This window comes from Oncorhynchus mykiss, chromosome 19 (genome assembly GCF_013265735.2).
Source record: "Oncorhynchus mykiss isolate Arlee chromosome 19, USDA_OmykA_1.1, whole genome shotgun sequence".
Lineage (NCBI taxonomy): Eukaryota > Metazoa > Chordata > Actinopteri > Salmoniformes > Salmonidae > Oncorhynchus > Oncorhynchus mykiss.
In genome coordinates, this window is record NC_048583.1 from 26,941,525 (window position 1) to 26,957,160 (window position 15,636).

Consider the following 15,636-nt stretch of genomic DNA (forward strand, 5'->3'; position numbering starts at 1 on the left):
TACAACAAAACTGATGTTGCTGTTGATATTTGAACATGGCGGAGGGTTCAGTATCGGTATGCACCGAGTGTTTGTTTAAAGTTTTGGTGATTGGAGAGAGGGGTGTTGGAAAAACTAGCTTCATAACGCGGTACGTTAACATGCGGTTCAAGGAGGAGTACAAGGCATCGATTGGAGTTGACTTTGCGTTGAAAACGATCGAATGGGACAATAAAACAGTGGTGAGACTTCAGCTTTGGGACATTGCAGGTAAGCCAAATATGTTGAGCACACACACACACACGTGAAATAAGGTTTTCAGCTAGCAGAATCATGTTTTTCTCACTCAAAAATGTACAGCCTTGAAATAGAAATAAGATTATCCAACTAACTCAAAACTAAAGAAAAGTTTACTCTAATAACCATTTCGATATTCCTATATAGAGAAGTGTAGAATTGGGCATTCAAAAAAGTGGACTGAAATGAGATCTTGATGATCTATGGGGTTGTGGGTGATCTATAGGGTTGTGGGCTTGACAATATGGAGTGGGGTTGACAATATGATGACAGTCACAGTTCTGTGTTTCTCTGCTTTTGTTATTTGATTTGGGGTTACAGCTCTTTCCTTACTAGGTTATCTCCATGGATTGTAGACCACATTTTGCTTTCCAAATTGTACATTTTCCATAGCCCCAGATTAACATTTATGTAAGTGAACAGCTTTCCAATCAAAGTTAAGGAGGATTAAGAATGCAAAGCAGATGACAACTGTATGATTGTGTGCCAACAGGCGCCCTAGTCCCTTTATAGTGCACTACTTTTGGCCAAGACCCATAGGGACACACTATGTTTTTCTCTATTTCCTGAAGGTCAGGAGAGGATTAAGGAACATGTCCAGAGTATACTACAAGGAGGCCATGGGGGCGTTTGTGGTCTTTGACACGACCAAGATGGAGACATTAGAGGCTGCCTCAACAGTGGAAGCATGACCTAGATAGCAAAGTGAGACTGGTCAGTGGAAGCCCTGTCCCTGCTGTCCTGTTAGCCAACAAGTGTGACCAGACAGAGGGAAACAAGGAGCTGTCTGCCCTCATGGACAACTACTGTAAAGAGAAAGGCTTCCTGGGTTGGTTTGAGACGTCAGCAAAGGTGAGGAAGTCAGAAAGAAATCTGTCAAAGAATGAAGTCATGTGATGTACATTTTTGGACTTTAACACAGTAACAATGTACTCATAAAGATTTAAGGTGTGTAAACATGAGTCACATTAGTTACAGTGCTTTACTGTGGTTTAAAGAAGCTGTGCATTGTACAAGGCAAACATTACGTAGTGCATTGGCTGTCAACGCAACAACATCTCATCTGTTAGTGAAAGCTCTGTTCACCCTCATAGAGTTTGGGGACTAATGGATATTGGGTCATTTCAGCAAGCAATGACATCCACCATCTCAGGTTGTTGTGAAATAGTTTCTCTAGTTACAAAAACAGATAAGATTTGCATTCCTGAAACATTATTTTGTTGAAATTAAATTTGAAACCAAAAATCGGCCCTTTTAATTTATAGGATTCACATAATATTTAACAAATATAGTAACTAACCTAACATCCAATACTTCTTTCTATCATTGAGTAAGACTTGAGGAATCAACTAAAATGTTAAAAAGACACCCACGGACACCCCACAACCCCACGCCAATCAGATCAAACATCCCACCCCAACAACTAGTATACAGTATCAGTTCTCTATGTTTGACAAGTACTATGGCGCTGCGGCTTGGAGTATTGCTTCTTCACCATTTGTTATGTATTCCCTGTGAATCTGGTGACGGCTTTTTCCCTCTGTTTAAAGAAATTGGCCATTGAAGTCGCTTGCATTATTTACTATAAATGAATGTGAAAGTACCAGGTTTTGCCCACTAGATGCCACTGTTGTTGCTGCTGCCACCACACCCTTTTATCAATTTTGCTGTTTTATTTAATGAATCACAACATTTTCTTTGCAACTTTGGATAGAAAACCCAATAGTGTTTGCTCATGATAAAAATAAATTGTGTGGTCAATTGTGTGGTCAAGCCAGTCCTCCATGAAAGCAATTCAGTTTGTCCTTCTATTAGCAACCTAATGCTTCAAACCAACTCTCCTTGAATACTCCAACAAATGGCAGCTCTCTGAGGGCTATGCGTATGTTGCAATTTTCATATGAAGACTTTTCCTACCAGCCCAAACTTTTGTGGAGAAATGGGCTAGTGACTAAAATGTTGTGACAATAATGAACCATTGGGAAAGGGATACCTAGTCAGTTGCACAACTGAATGCATTCAACCAAGATATGTCTTCCGCATTTAACCCAATCCCTCTGAATCAAAGAGGTGTGTCATCGGCGCTCAGAGAGCATTTGTTGTTTAACTGCCATGCTCAAGGGCAGAACAGCAGATTTTTCCACCTTGCTGGCTCTCGGTCTTGAACCAGCGCCATTTCGGTTACTGGCCCAACACTCTTAACCGCTAGGCTACCTGCCACCCCATGGCAGTCATACTGTATGTTTTTCAATAAAATGATATTGTAGTGTGATTATTTACCATTAAACCCAACCCAATACCATTACCATAGCAAAACACTATACAGTGTGTGTTTGAGACTTTTACCATTGAAGACCATTAGAGACCATAACATTGAAACCAATAGAACTGCTGTAGCCTAATTTTTTGCTTGTTCTCCAGAAATGGTCTAACAGTTACTAATTTGCCCCTTTTTTGAAGGGAATTAACCACACACAGAGGGTCTGTTTCCTTGTGAGGTTGACCATACAATCTATTTTCATCATGTGCAAACGCTAATGGCTTTCTACCCAAAGTTGCAAAGAAAATGTTATGGTCCATTTAATAAACACAAGAGACCAGCAACATGGATAAAAGTGTTTGGTGGCAGTAGCAGGAACAGTGGCATCTAGTCGGCCAAACGTTGTACTTTCACACTATAATGCAAGTGACTTCAATGGCAAATTTCTCAGAACAGGGGAGACAAAACATCACCAGATTCACTGGCAATACATTGCAAAGGATGAAGAAGCAATACTCCAAGTAGCAGCTCCATACTACTTATCAAACATAGAGAACTGATACTGTATACTGGTTGTTGGGGTGGGATTGGCGTGGGGTGTGGGAGGTCCGTGGGTGGCTTTTGATCATTTTATTGGATTCCTCACGTCTTACTCATTGTTAGTGAGAATGATGGTCCAAATTTGATGTTAGGTACTATATTTATTGAAGAATATATGAATCCTATATTTAAAATGGCCAGTTTAGGTGCAATCAATTATCTTAATTTCTCAGAAATCAAGTTAGAAGGTGGGTGTCGAAATCCTTTTTCTTGTGTTTGAGGTGGAATGACTTTGTTGTAATTGAATGAAAAACTGCAAAAAACCTGATACTGACTCTGACCAAAATAGGTTGCATTTCATTATTCTTAAATTTTAAAAAAAGTGTTCCTTGTACCATGTTCCCCTATGTCTGACTTTCAGGACAATCTCAATGTTGACGAGGCAGGAGCCTTCCTAATGGAGAACATGCTGCGGATTGACAGAGGGCTGTCCAGCAGAGACAACGGAAATGACAGGATCAACATGAGCCAGTCCAAGGCAACATTTAAATGCTGCTAGTACCACCATGGAGATGCGATGGACTCAGGGGGCAGAGGGATAGAGGGACTTTAACAGGGAGGGACAGCTGGGTAAACTCATAAATATATCATTTCAACCAGCATTGCCCACTGGATTAGGTGTCAGGCATGTCAGTTTATATCATTCTAATTTCACATCCTCACATATGATTTCAGCACATTCCATCAGCAGTGCATGGGTATGGGGCAGTAGGCTACATGGGCTGTATGTGTGGGGTTTGTAAGAAACATTTCTATGGAGATGATTGAGCCCATATCTTCTGGTAATCCACTGATCCAATCAGCAGGCCAATAAACCGACCAGCGGGAACACACAGACTATGATTCCATGGCTGTGACACTCCCTTTAAATGGTTATAAGACTGACTGACAACACATTTGAATTATATTTTATCCTCATGAAAGTCTTGGATATCATTCTTTCCTACTCCCTCACCAGATAGAGGAGATCTCTAAGACAAGGTTATTGTCAAACACTCATTCAGTGAACAATAGCGGCCACGCTATTGCAAATGGAGGAAATAACTTTCAACGTGACCCATTTTCTGGCATGCTTTCTTGAAGAAATATCTGAGAATGCAACACAATGCTAGTGCTACACCCTCCGGAGATGCGTTCTATATTGGAGTGTGCTATATTCAGTGTAGAGGACCCGTCTCAGTCACAGTCTCTAGATGGAAAAGGTGTGTTTAAAGGAGCAATCTGCAATTCAAACCACAACAAAGCGGACACCCCGCCACTGTTTTTGTAATCAAATCAAATTGTTTTGGTCACGTACACATGTTTAGCAGATGTTATTGCGGGTGTAACGAAATGTTTGTGTTTCTAGCTCCAACAGTGAAAAAAAAAGAAGTAATATCTAACCACTTCACATAATACACACCGATCTAAATTAAGGAATGGAATTAAGAATATAAAATCAAATCAAATGTATTTCTAAAGCCCTTCTTTACATCAGCTGATATCTCAAAGTGCTGTACAGAAACCCAGCCTAAAACCCCAAACAGCAAGCAATGCAGGTGTAGAAGCACGGTGGCTAGGAAGAACTCCCTAGAAAGGCCAAACCTAGGAAGAAACCTAGAGAGGAACCAGGCCATGTGGGGTGGCCAGTCCTCTTCTGGCTGTGCCGGGTGGAGATTATAACAGAACATGGCCAAGATTTTCAAATGTTCATAAATGACCAGCATGGTCGAATAATAATAAGGCAGAACAGTTGAAACTGGAGCAGCAGCACGGTCAGGTGGACTGGGGACAGCAAGGAGTCATCATGTCAGGTAGTCCTGGGGATATAATATAATGGCTTTGTGATAGCCACTCCAATACCTTGACTTTGTTGTTGCTTCAACATAGCCACATAATTGTCCATCCTCATGATGCCATCTATTTTGTGAAGTGCACCAGTCCCTCCTGCAGCAAAGCACCCCCACAACATGATGCTGCCACCCCCGTGCTTCACGGTTGGGATGGGGTTCTTCGGCTTGCAAGCCTCCCCGTTTTTCCTCCAAACATAACGATGGTCATTATGACCAAACAATTCTATTTTTGTTTCATCAGACCAGAGAACATTTCTCCAAAAAGTACGATATTTGTCCCCATTTGCAATTGCAAACCGTAGTCTGGCTTTTTTATGGCGGTTTTGGAGCAGTGGCTTCTTCCTTGTTGAGCAGACTTTCAGATTATGTCGATATAGGACTCGTTTTACTGTGGATATAGATACTTTTGTACTTGTTTCTTCCAGAATCTTCACATGGTCCTTTGCTGTTGTTCTGGGGTAGTTTATGTAAACTTCTGACCCACTGGAATTGTGATACAGTGCATAAGTGAAATAATCTGTAAACAATTGTTGGAAAAATTACTTGTGTCATTGTCATAACGTGTGTGTAGGTGGCGGGGAAGTCAGGCGCAGGAGAATCAAACTTGGTATAATGGAGTAGTTTAATAACGTAAAACAAAACTCCAAAACCAAAGTACATAATAAAATAAACGTGGGTACAAGAACCCGTCTCACACCAATCCATAAAACACGAGCATAACAAAAAACAATCTCTGACAAGGACATGAGGGGAAACAGATGGTTAAATACACAACAATAAATGAATGGGATTGGAACCAGGTGTGTAGGAAGACAAGAGAAAACCAATGGAAAATGAAACATGGATCAATGATGGCTAGAAGACCGGTGACGTCGACCGCCGAGCACCGCCCGAACAAGGAGAGGTATCGACTTCGGCAGAAGACCGGTGACGTCGACCGCCGAGCACCGCCCGAACAAGGAGAGGCATCGACTTCGGCAGAAGACCGGTGACGTCGACCGCCGAGCACCGCCCGAACAAGGAGAGGCATCGACTTCGGCAGAAGTCGTGACAGTCATGCACAACGTAGATGTCCTAACCGACTTGCCAAAACTATAGTTTGCTAACAAGAAATTTGTGGAGTGGTTGAAAAACAAGTTTTAATGACTCCAATCTAAGTGTATGTAAACGTCCGACTTGAACTGTATCTAACAAGTAATATCTAACAAATTACACAACATATACCCAAAACACACACATCTAAGTAGGAATGAATTAAGACTATATACATGTGGAAGGGCGTTGTCAGAGCGGAAAAGACTAAGAAACAGTAGAATAATATAGAATACAGTATATGCATATGAGATGAGTAATGCAAGATATGTAAACATTATTAAGTGAATGAGATACTGTAAAATAGTATAGAATACAAAATATACTAATGAGATGAGTAATGACAGACATGTAAACATTAAGTGACTAAGATACCGTAGAATAGTATAGAATACAGTATATACTAATGAGATGAGTAATGACAGATTATTAATAAAGTGACTAGTGTTCCATTCCTTAAAGTAGCCAGTGATTTCTAGTCTATGCCTATAGGCAGCAGCCTCTAATGTGCTAGTGATGGCTGTTTAATAGTCTGATAGCTTTGAGATAGAAGCTGTTTTTCAGTCTCTTGGTCCCAGCTTTGATGCACCTGTACTGACCTCGCCTTCTGGATGATAGCAGGGGTGAACAGGCAGTGGCTCGGATGGTTGATGTTCTTGATGATCTTTTTGGCCATCCTGTGGCATCAGGTGCTGTAGGTGTCCTGGAGGGCGGACAGTTTGACCCCGTTAATGTGTTGGGCAGACCGCACCACCATCTGGAGAGCCTTGCGGTTGCAGGCGGTGCAGTTTCCGTAACAGGTGGTGATACAGCCCGACAGGATGCTTTCAATTATGCATCTGTAAAAGTTTGAGGGTTTTAGGTGACAAGCCTCTGTTGTGCCTTCTTCACCACACAGTCTATGTGGGTAGTCCATTTCTGTTTGTTAGTGATGTGTACGCCAAGGAACTTGAAGCTTTCCACCTTCTCCACTGTGGTCCTGTCAATGTAGATAGGGGGGTGCACCCTCTGCTGTTTCCTGAAGCCCATCTCCTTTGCTTTGTTGACGTTGAGTGGGAGGTAGCTTCCAGAGCCCTCACCTCCTCCCTGTAGGCTGTTGGTAATCAAGCCTGCTACTGTTGTGTCTTCTGCAAACTTAATGATTGAGTTGGAGGCGTGCTTGGCCACACAGTCATTGTTGAACAGGGAGTACAGGAGGGGGCTGAGCACGCACCCTTGTGGGGCCCTAGTGTTGAGGATCAGTGGATTGGAGGTGATGTTTCCTACCTTCCCCACCTGGGGGCGGCCCGTCAGAAAGTCCAGGGCCCAGTTGCACAGGGCGGGGTTAAGACCCAGGGCCTCGAGCTTAATGATGAGCTTGGAGGGTACTATGGTGTTGAATGCTGAGATATAGTCAATAAACAGCATTCTTACATAGCTATTTCTCTTGTGGAATAGGGCAGTGGGATAGGGCAGTGTGCAGAGTGATGGCGATTGCATCGTCCTTGGACCTGTTGGGTGGTAAGCAAATTGAAGTGGGTCTAGGGTGGCAGGTAAGGTAGAGGCGATATGATCCTTGACAAGTCTCTCAAAGCATTTCATGATCCCAGAGGTGAGTGCTATGGGGCGATAGTCATTAAGTTCTGTTCTCTTTGCCTTCTTGGGTACAGGAACAAAGGATAGGGAGAGATTGAATATGCCCGTAAACACACCAGCCTGCTGGTCTGCGCATGCTTTGAGGACATGCTCTGAGGATGCGGCTAGAGATGCCGTCTGGGCCGGCAGCCTTGCGAGCGTTAACCCGTTTAAATGTTTTACTCACGTCGGCCACGGAGAAGGAGAGGCCACAGTCCTTGGAACATTAAGAACACCTTCCTAACATATTCCCCTCAGAATAGCACCAATTCGTCGAGGCATGGACTCTACAAAGTGTAGAAAGAGTTCCAGAGGGATTCTGGCCCATGTTGACTCCAATGCTTCCCACAGTTGTGTCAAGTTCGCTGGATGTCCTTTGGGTGGCAGACTATTCTTGATACAAATTGTAACGGCTTTCATATAGTGAAGGAGAGTCGGACCAAACTGCAGCGTGTCGATTGCGATCCATGTTTATTTAAACAAACGTAAACACGACTAAACACGAACACTACAAAACAATAAACAAACCGAAAACAGCCTATACTTGTGTCAACTAACATCAAACAAGGACATCAAGACACTCAGGACAATCACCCACAAAACCCAACACCAAACAGGCTACCTAAATATGGTTCCCAATCAGAGACAATGACGAACACCTGCCTCTGATTGAGAACCATATCAGGCCAAACATAGAACTAGACAAACTAGACATGAAACATAGAATGCCCACTCAGCTCACACCCTGACCAACCAAAACATAGAAATATACAAAGTAAACTATGGTCAGGGTGTGACACAAATGGGAAACCCAGCAGCGTTGCAGTTCTTGACACACTCAAACCGTTGCACATGGCACCTACTACCATACCTCGTTGAAAGGCACTTAAATGTTTTGTCTTGCCCATTCACCCTCTGAATGGCATAATTTTTTATTTAAACTTTAGTTAACTAGGCAAGTCAGTTAAGATCAAATTCTTATTTACAATGACGCCCTAGGAACAATGGGTTAACTGCCTTGTTCAAGGGGCAGAACGACAGATGTTTACCTTGTCAGATCAGGGATTCGATATAGCAACAGTTACTGGCCCAACACTCTAACCACTAGTTTACCTGCCGCCCCATAATGCAAACACAATTCATGTCTCAATTGTCCCGAGGATTAAAAATTATTCTGTAACCTGTCTCCTCCCCTTCATCTACAGTGATTGAAGTGGATTTAACAAGTGACATCAATAAGGGATCATAGCTTTCACCTTGATTCACCTGGTCAGTCTATGTCATGGAAAGAGTAGGTGTCCTTAATGTTTTGTATACTCAGTGTAAATCATTAATTTAAAATTACAAAAATGGATACATCAATCACAGATTTCCCCTTTGTTTGCACATTTGCAAACAGCACATTCTGTTAAATCAATAAAGGATCATAGCTTTCACCTGGATTCACCTGGTCAGTCTATGTTATGGAAAGTGCAGGTGTTCCTAATGTTTTGTACACTCAGTGTATATTCTCCTCTCTTTAAAGGTATGCTGCTTTACAGTTGTTGCCAAAAGGCACCTAAAGGACTCTCAGACCATGAGAAACAAGATTCCCTGGTCTGATGGAACCAAGATTTAATTATTTGGCCTGAATGCCAAACGTCACGTCTGGAGGAAACCTGGCACCATCCCTACGGTGAAGCAAGGTGGTGGCAGCATCATGCCGTGGGGATGTTTGTCAGCGGCAGGGACATGGAGACTATTCAGGATCGAGGGAAAGATTAACAGAGCAAAGTATAGAGAAATAATTGATGAAAACCTGCCCCAGAGTGCTCAGGACCTCAGAATGGGGTGAAGGTTCACCTTCCAACAGGACAACACAGGAGTGGTTTCGGGACAAATCTTTGAATGTTGTTGAGTGGCCCAGCCAGAACCCGGACTTGAACCTGACCGAACATCTCTGGAGAGACCTGAAAATAGCTGTGCAGTGACGCTCCCCATCCAACCTGACTGTCACGTTCAGACCTTTATTTCCTTTGTTTTGTCTTTATTTAGTATGGTCAGGGCATGAGTTGGGGTGGGCAGTCTATGTTTGTGTTTCTATGTTTTTTCTATTTCTGTGTTTGGCCTGATATGGTTCTCAATCAGAGGCAGCTGTTTATCGTTGTCCCTGATTGAGAACCATATTTAGGTAGCCTGGGTTTCACTGTTGGTTTGTGGGTGTTTGTTTCCGTGTGTGTGTTTGTCGCCACACGGTACTGTTTCGGTTTGGTTATGTCACATATTAGTTTATTGTTTTTGTATTTGATAGTGTTCAGTGCTTTTCTTATTAAAATCATCATGAACACTTACCACGCCGCATCTTGGTCCGATCCTTACTCCTCTTCAGACGAAGAGAAGGAAATCTGCCGTTACACTGACATAGCTTGAGAGGATCTGCAGAGAAGAATGGGAGAAACTCCCAGATGCAGGTATGCCAAGCTTGTAGCATCAAACCCAAAAAGACTTGAGGCTGTAATCACTGCCAAAGGTGCTTCAACAAAGTACTGAGTAAAAGGTCTGAATACTTATGTAAATGTAATATTTCATTTTTTTAAATTTTCAAATGTGCAAAAATGTCTAAAAACCTAGTTTTGCTTTGTCATTATGGGGTATTCGTGTGTAGAGTGATATGGGGAATAAACAATTGAATCAATTTTAGAATTCGGCTGTAACGTAACAAAATGTGGAAAATGTTAAGGGGTCTAAACTTTCCCGAATACAATGTATATTCTCCTCTCTTTAAGGGTATGCAGCTTTACAGTTGTTGTCCCTGTCACGCAATCAATTCCTGAATTTGAAAAAAATTGGGCCACACATTGCATTTTGTTGTTGCTTATTAATATATTTCGAATTTTTGGGGAAGTGAAACCTTGACCCTTATGCTGTATTTTCTGACATGCCGTATATTAGAGACAGGTTCTCTTCACATCCCATCTGCTCTTTGCTGTCTTGTAGCTTTACTTTGCAGTGTCCTCAGACCTCTCTCAGAGCGTCTAGGGATCTGTTCCTTATGGTCTCCTGGTTGCTGTGCTAATCACTGCCTACACTCTATAGCACTCGGCCACATTCAGGTTTCTGCCTGTCACATATCGGCTTGTTTTCCGGACAAATATACCCCTCTACAAAAAAAGCACTTTCAATGAAGATTCACCATTGAGCGTGCTTTTTACTCCAGGACTAGACTTCATCTGTGTCCAGGAAACCGACCTTATATGTTCAGAGTAACTTCATCTTGAAAACTGTGAATCTGGCGGCACCGTGATTAGCCTACTCTATGATTGATACTGTGTGTATGTATTCACCATGATCGGGTTTGGTGTCGTTAGTTTACCTCCCATGAGTAAGTGTGCCTGCGGAAAGTGACTGAGGAGAAGTAACACAACTTCTAAATATGGATTACGTCCTAGATACAATACAGCCAGGAGACCTAGATTCAGGAGTCAAGATAAGATGTTGCCCCAAATACTTTTACATTCTGGATCAACACATAATATCTCATTAATAACTCATCTATTCTTGGTGACATGCTCATAAATGTGACATTGTGAATGAAAGACCCTTTATTCAACCCACCCTAACACTTTTTAAATTCTCCTATTTTCATTCACTCTCTCCTTTCTATTGACACACTGCTACGCACAGTGCTATGAAGAATTCTGACGAGCTAAACTGTTTATTGAATTGGCACAGCATGCTGTTGAAGAGCTAGCACCAGATACTACTTTATGTTGTTTATTGAATTGGCGCCAGAGACAGTTCTAGCGAGGCTGGCACCAGATACACGGTCTAAGTCCCAAATGGCTCCCTATTCCCTACATAGCCCACTTCTATTGACCGGGGCAGAAAGGGTTCTGGTTTAAAATAGTGCACTATATAGGGCAGGGATGGGCAACTTTGATGGGGGTGGGGGCCACAAAAATCGGATCTCATCATGAGGGGCCGCAGTGGCATGCGGGTCTGAGTACCCACATCCGTACCAACACATGCAGTCAGAGCCAGCCCTAGCCTTTTAAGCAAAACTTTGTTGGGGGGGAGAGAAAATATTTGTTGACAGCAGAGATCCTTTTTTAGTTTGTTGCAATTCTACTGTCACGCTAGGTGTGTGAGGAAGAATCAGGCGTAGAGAGCAGAGAGTTCCACAGGGAAAAGTGCACTTTAATATGGCACAAAAGCAAGGCCCACAACACAGGGCGCGGAAATAAACGGACCACCCAAAACACAGGGTACCAGGTCTAGAACACGAACACACCTCAATAAACGCACACACGTAACACAAGAATAATCCCGCACAAAACAAGGGCGGGTAAACGTACTTTAAATAAGGAAGCCCATCAAGCACACAAATGGACACAGGTGCAACTAATAAGACAAAACAAACAGACAACGAAAAAGGGATCGGTGGCGGCTAGTAGGCCGGTGACGACGACCACTGAGCACCGCCAGAACAAGCAGGGGAGCCAACTTTGGCGGAAATCGTGACATCTACACATTTTGCCATGGGACAGTGAGAAGATTTTGCAATATTATATTTGTTCGATATGGTTTGATCTTTTAGTGTCGGTATAATTAATTATGTGAGAAATGTCAGTGGAAACGCCTTTATGCGCAAATGTTGATATAATAACAATCATATTGAAGTGAATTTGTAGTCACGAGATGATATTGCATGTGGTCCTTCCACTACAACTCCGGATACCATGCAGTTTATTAGGCTACAGATTAAATAAATTACAGGGTGGTGAAAACGCACAGTGATGAGCTTGATGCTCCTTTCCAATAAATATTGAGGGTCTAATTCTGGTGACATGATGATCAATGCTTGACTGCCATCTGACAAATCAAAATATTGTCACTCTTATCCATCATAATCTCGTCATGTAGACTAGCCTACCCGCACAGCCTACCTGCACTGTATCTGCGAGCTGTTGGCTACAGAGTGCATGGGCCAAGACCAGAGAAGGCACATTTGTTATGCAACGCAACAGTTTTTGTGACTGTAGAGTTGAAAAAGCGATGGAAACACATTGAATTTAAGATTTGTATTCAGTCCATGAAAACTTAAGCAAAAAAAAAATACATTTTGTGTGCACTATGTTATCACGCACTGATTTTTATCCACAACAAATCATTTTGGTGGAAACCCACCAACGGTGGGGAAATGAGCATACTTTCTTTATGCAGATCTTAGAATATTTGCATGAAAATCTGCAGTGGTGTAAAGTACTGAAGTAAAAATATTTTAAAGTACTACTTAAGTCGTTTTTGGGGGCATCTGTACTTTACTATTTATATTTTTTACAACTTTTACTTTTACTTCACTACATTCCTAAAGAAAATTATGTACTTTTTACTCCATACATTTTCCCTGACACCCAAAGTTACTCGCTACATTCGAATGCTTAGCAGGACGGACAATGGTCCAATTCGCACACTTATCAAGAGAACATCCCTGGTCATCCCTACTGCCTCTGATCTGGCAGACTCACTAAACACAAATGCTTTGTTTTTAAATTATGTGTGTCGGAGTGTGACGCTGGCTATCCGTAAATAAATAAAACAATACAATTGTGCCGTCTGGTTTGCTTAATATAAGGATTTTTTCATTCTTCTTACTATGACCTTTACTTTTGATATTTAAGTATATTTTAGCAACTACATTTACTTTTGATATTGAAGTATATATTTATTTAGACTTTACCTCAAGTAGTATTTTACTGGGTGACTTTCACTTTTACTTGAGTCATTTTCTACAAAGGTATCTCTACTTTTACTCAAGTATGAGAATTGACTACTTTCTCCACCACTGAAAATCTGTCACCATTTGGATGGACACCTAGCTAGTGGCTGATGTAACAAGATAAAAAAATATTTTTGTTTTGGGGAATTGATCTGCTGGCCTACAAAAGGTCCAGTTGCCCATCGCTGATCTCGGGAATAGGGTGCCATTTGGGACACAGACACACTTTCTGTTATCTGGCTCTTCTATCTCTCTCACTGCATCCTGTGCACCATTCAGTAGGCTTCAGCCAAAACTCCTCCAATGGCTTCTCTTCAATCCAACACATTGGGGATGTTTAATATTCATAAACCTTATTTTACATGCAAATTAACACGGTTTAAATAAAAAAAAAATATTGCGAGAGAGCTTGGATACTGAAGTTGATGGGCCCTACTATGTACAGGATTTCAGTGTTTTGATATTCTTACGGAGCATAACATTGAACCCGTCAACTGATCCGGCATATTTTGCTGTCCATTGTGCGGAATTATAGAAGGATTCAAACCTAAAACACTCTACTGGTCATCTGTAGAAGAGAAGGATAGGAAGAGGAGAGGGATGAGATGAGGAGAGAGGGATGGGATGAGGAGAGAGAGATGGAAAGAGGAGAGAGGGGTGGGATGAGGAGAGGGGGAAGGCAGAGGAGAGAGGGATGGGAAGAGGAGAGAGGGAAGGCAAAGGAGAGAGGGATGGAAAGAGGAGAGGGATGGAAAGGGCAATGAAGGATGGGAAGGGGAGAGAGGGAGGAAAGAGGAGAGAGGGATGGGATGAGAATAGAGGGATGGGAAGAGGAAAGAGGGATGGGATGAGGAGAGAAGGATGGGATGAGGAGAGGGATGGGATGGGATGAGGAGAGAGGGATGGGAAGGGGAGAGAGGGAAGGCAGAGGAGAGAAGGATAGATGAGAAGAGAGGGATGGGGATTCAGCTAGTGCTAGCAGGCAGACTATTTGTTTTTTAACGCCCAGTGTTTCGTGGGGTGGCCTATACCTTGAACTCTCTGTTTCCTGCGCCTGACTTCACAACCACGACATCCAGATCGTTACAATTGCTATGAAGAGCTAAGTTAAACGGGTCACTCGGGTGGGAGGGGTGAGATGGGGTGGGTTTTATTTTGGGTTTATTTTCATATTGTTTTTGGTTTTACTTGTAATGGTGAATCAATAAGCACAGCATACATTTTTACTTGGTAGTAGGTCTGTGCATGTACATGAATTATCATGTGATATGCACATGCGCTGACAATGCATTTGTCATTTGTCCAATGCTGTTTATTCTGCCTATTAATTGTACCACATAATAATAATAATAATAATAATAATAATAATAATAATCCAAAAAGAAAGGGAGATAGGAGAAACCATAAATGACATGTTATAGCACTCAAACATAATACACCTGTAACTCTATTGAACCACCATGGTGGATATTTCCAATTCCCATCAACATCACCAATGTCTCCTCTTCAGTTTTATTTTATCATTTCTATTTTATACATCACTGGAGCCGAGCTCCCTGCCATCCAGGACCTCTATATCAGGCGGTGTCAGAGGAAGGCCCGAAAAATTGCCAAAGACTTCAGCCACCAAAGCCATAGTGTTCACTCTGCTACCGTACGGCAAGCGGTACTGGGACATCAAACGGCACCGGCTCTCCAACCAACAGGCTCCGAGAGCAGCTTCTACCCCCAAGCCGCTAAATAGCCATAAGGCTGCTAAATAGTTAATGAAATGGTTACCCGGAGTATCTGCATTGACTCTATCTTGAACTGATTCTATGCATACTCCCCAGGCTATACTGTATGTAAACTCACTCACACACACACTACACTGACACTCTCACACAAAACCTACATACATTCACATACACTACATACACACACATAACACAAACACACACATACCCACCTGCACATTGATCTGGTACTGGCACTCCCTGTAAATAGCTTCATTCTTACGCATTTCATTCCTCGTGTTATTATTTTTTATTACTCTTTTTAACTGCATCGTTGTGAATCAAGCGTTTCACTGTAAAGTCTACGCTGTTGTATTTAGCTCATAACATTTGATTTGATTTGTCCCTTCCTAGTGTACAACTCAGAGAGCAACTGCTGGGTAGCAATGTTGATAAATTGTGCCATCTAGTGTCTCATTTTTCATAGCC

At 42.2% G+C, this 15,636-nt stretch overlaps 1 pseudogene; it reads left to right on the top strand.

Moving 5' to 3' along the window:
- The first annotated feature begins 140 nt into the window (after window positions 1-140).
- LOC110498694 lies at window positions 141-4,597 on the top strand (annotated as a pseudogene).
- The last annotated feature ends 11,039 nt before the right edge of the window (window positions 4,598-15,636 follow it).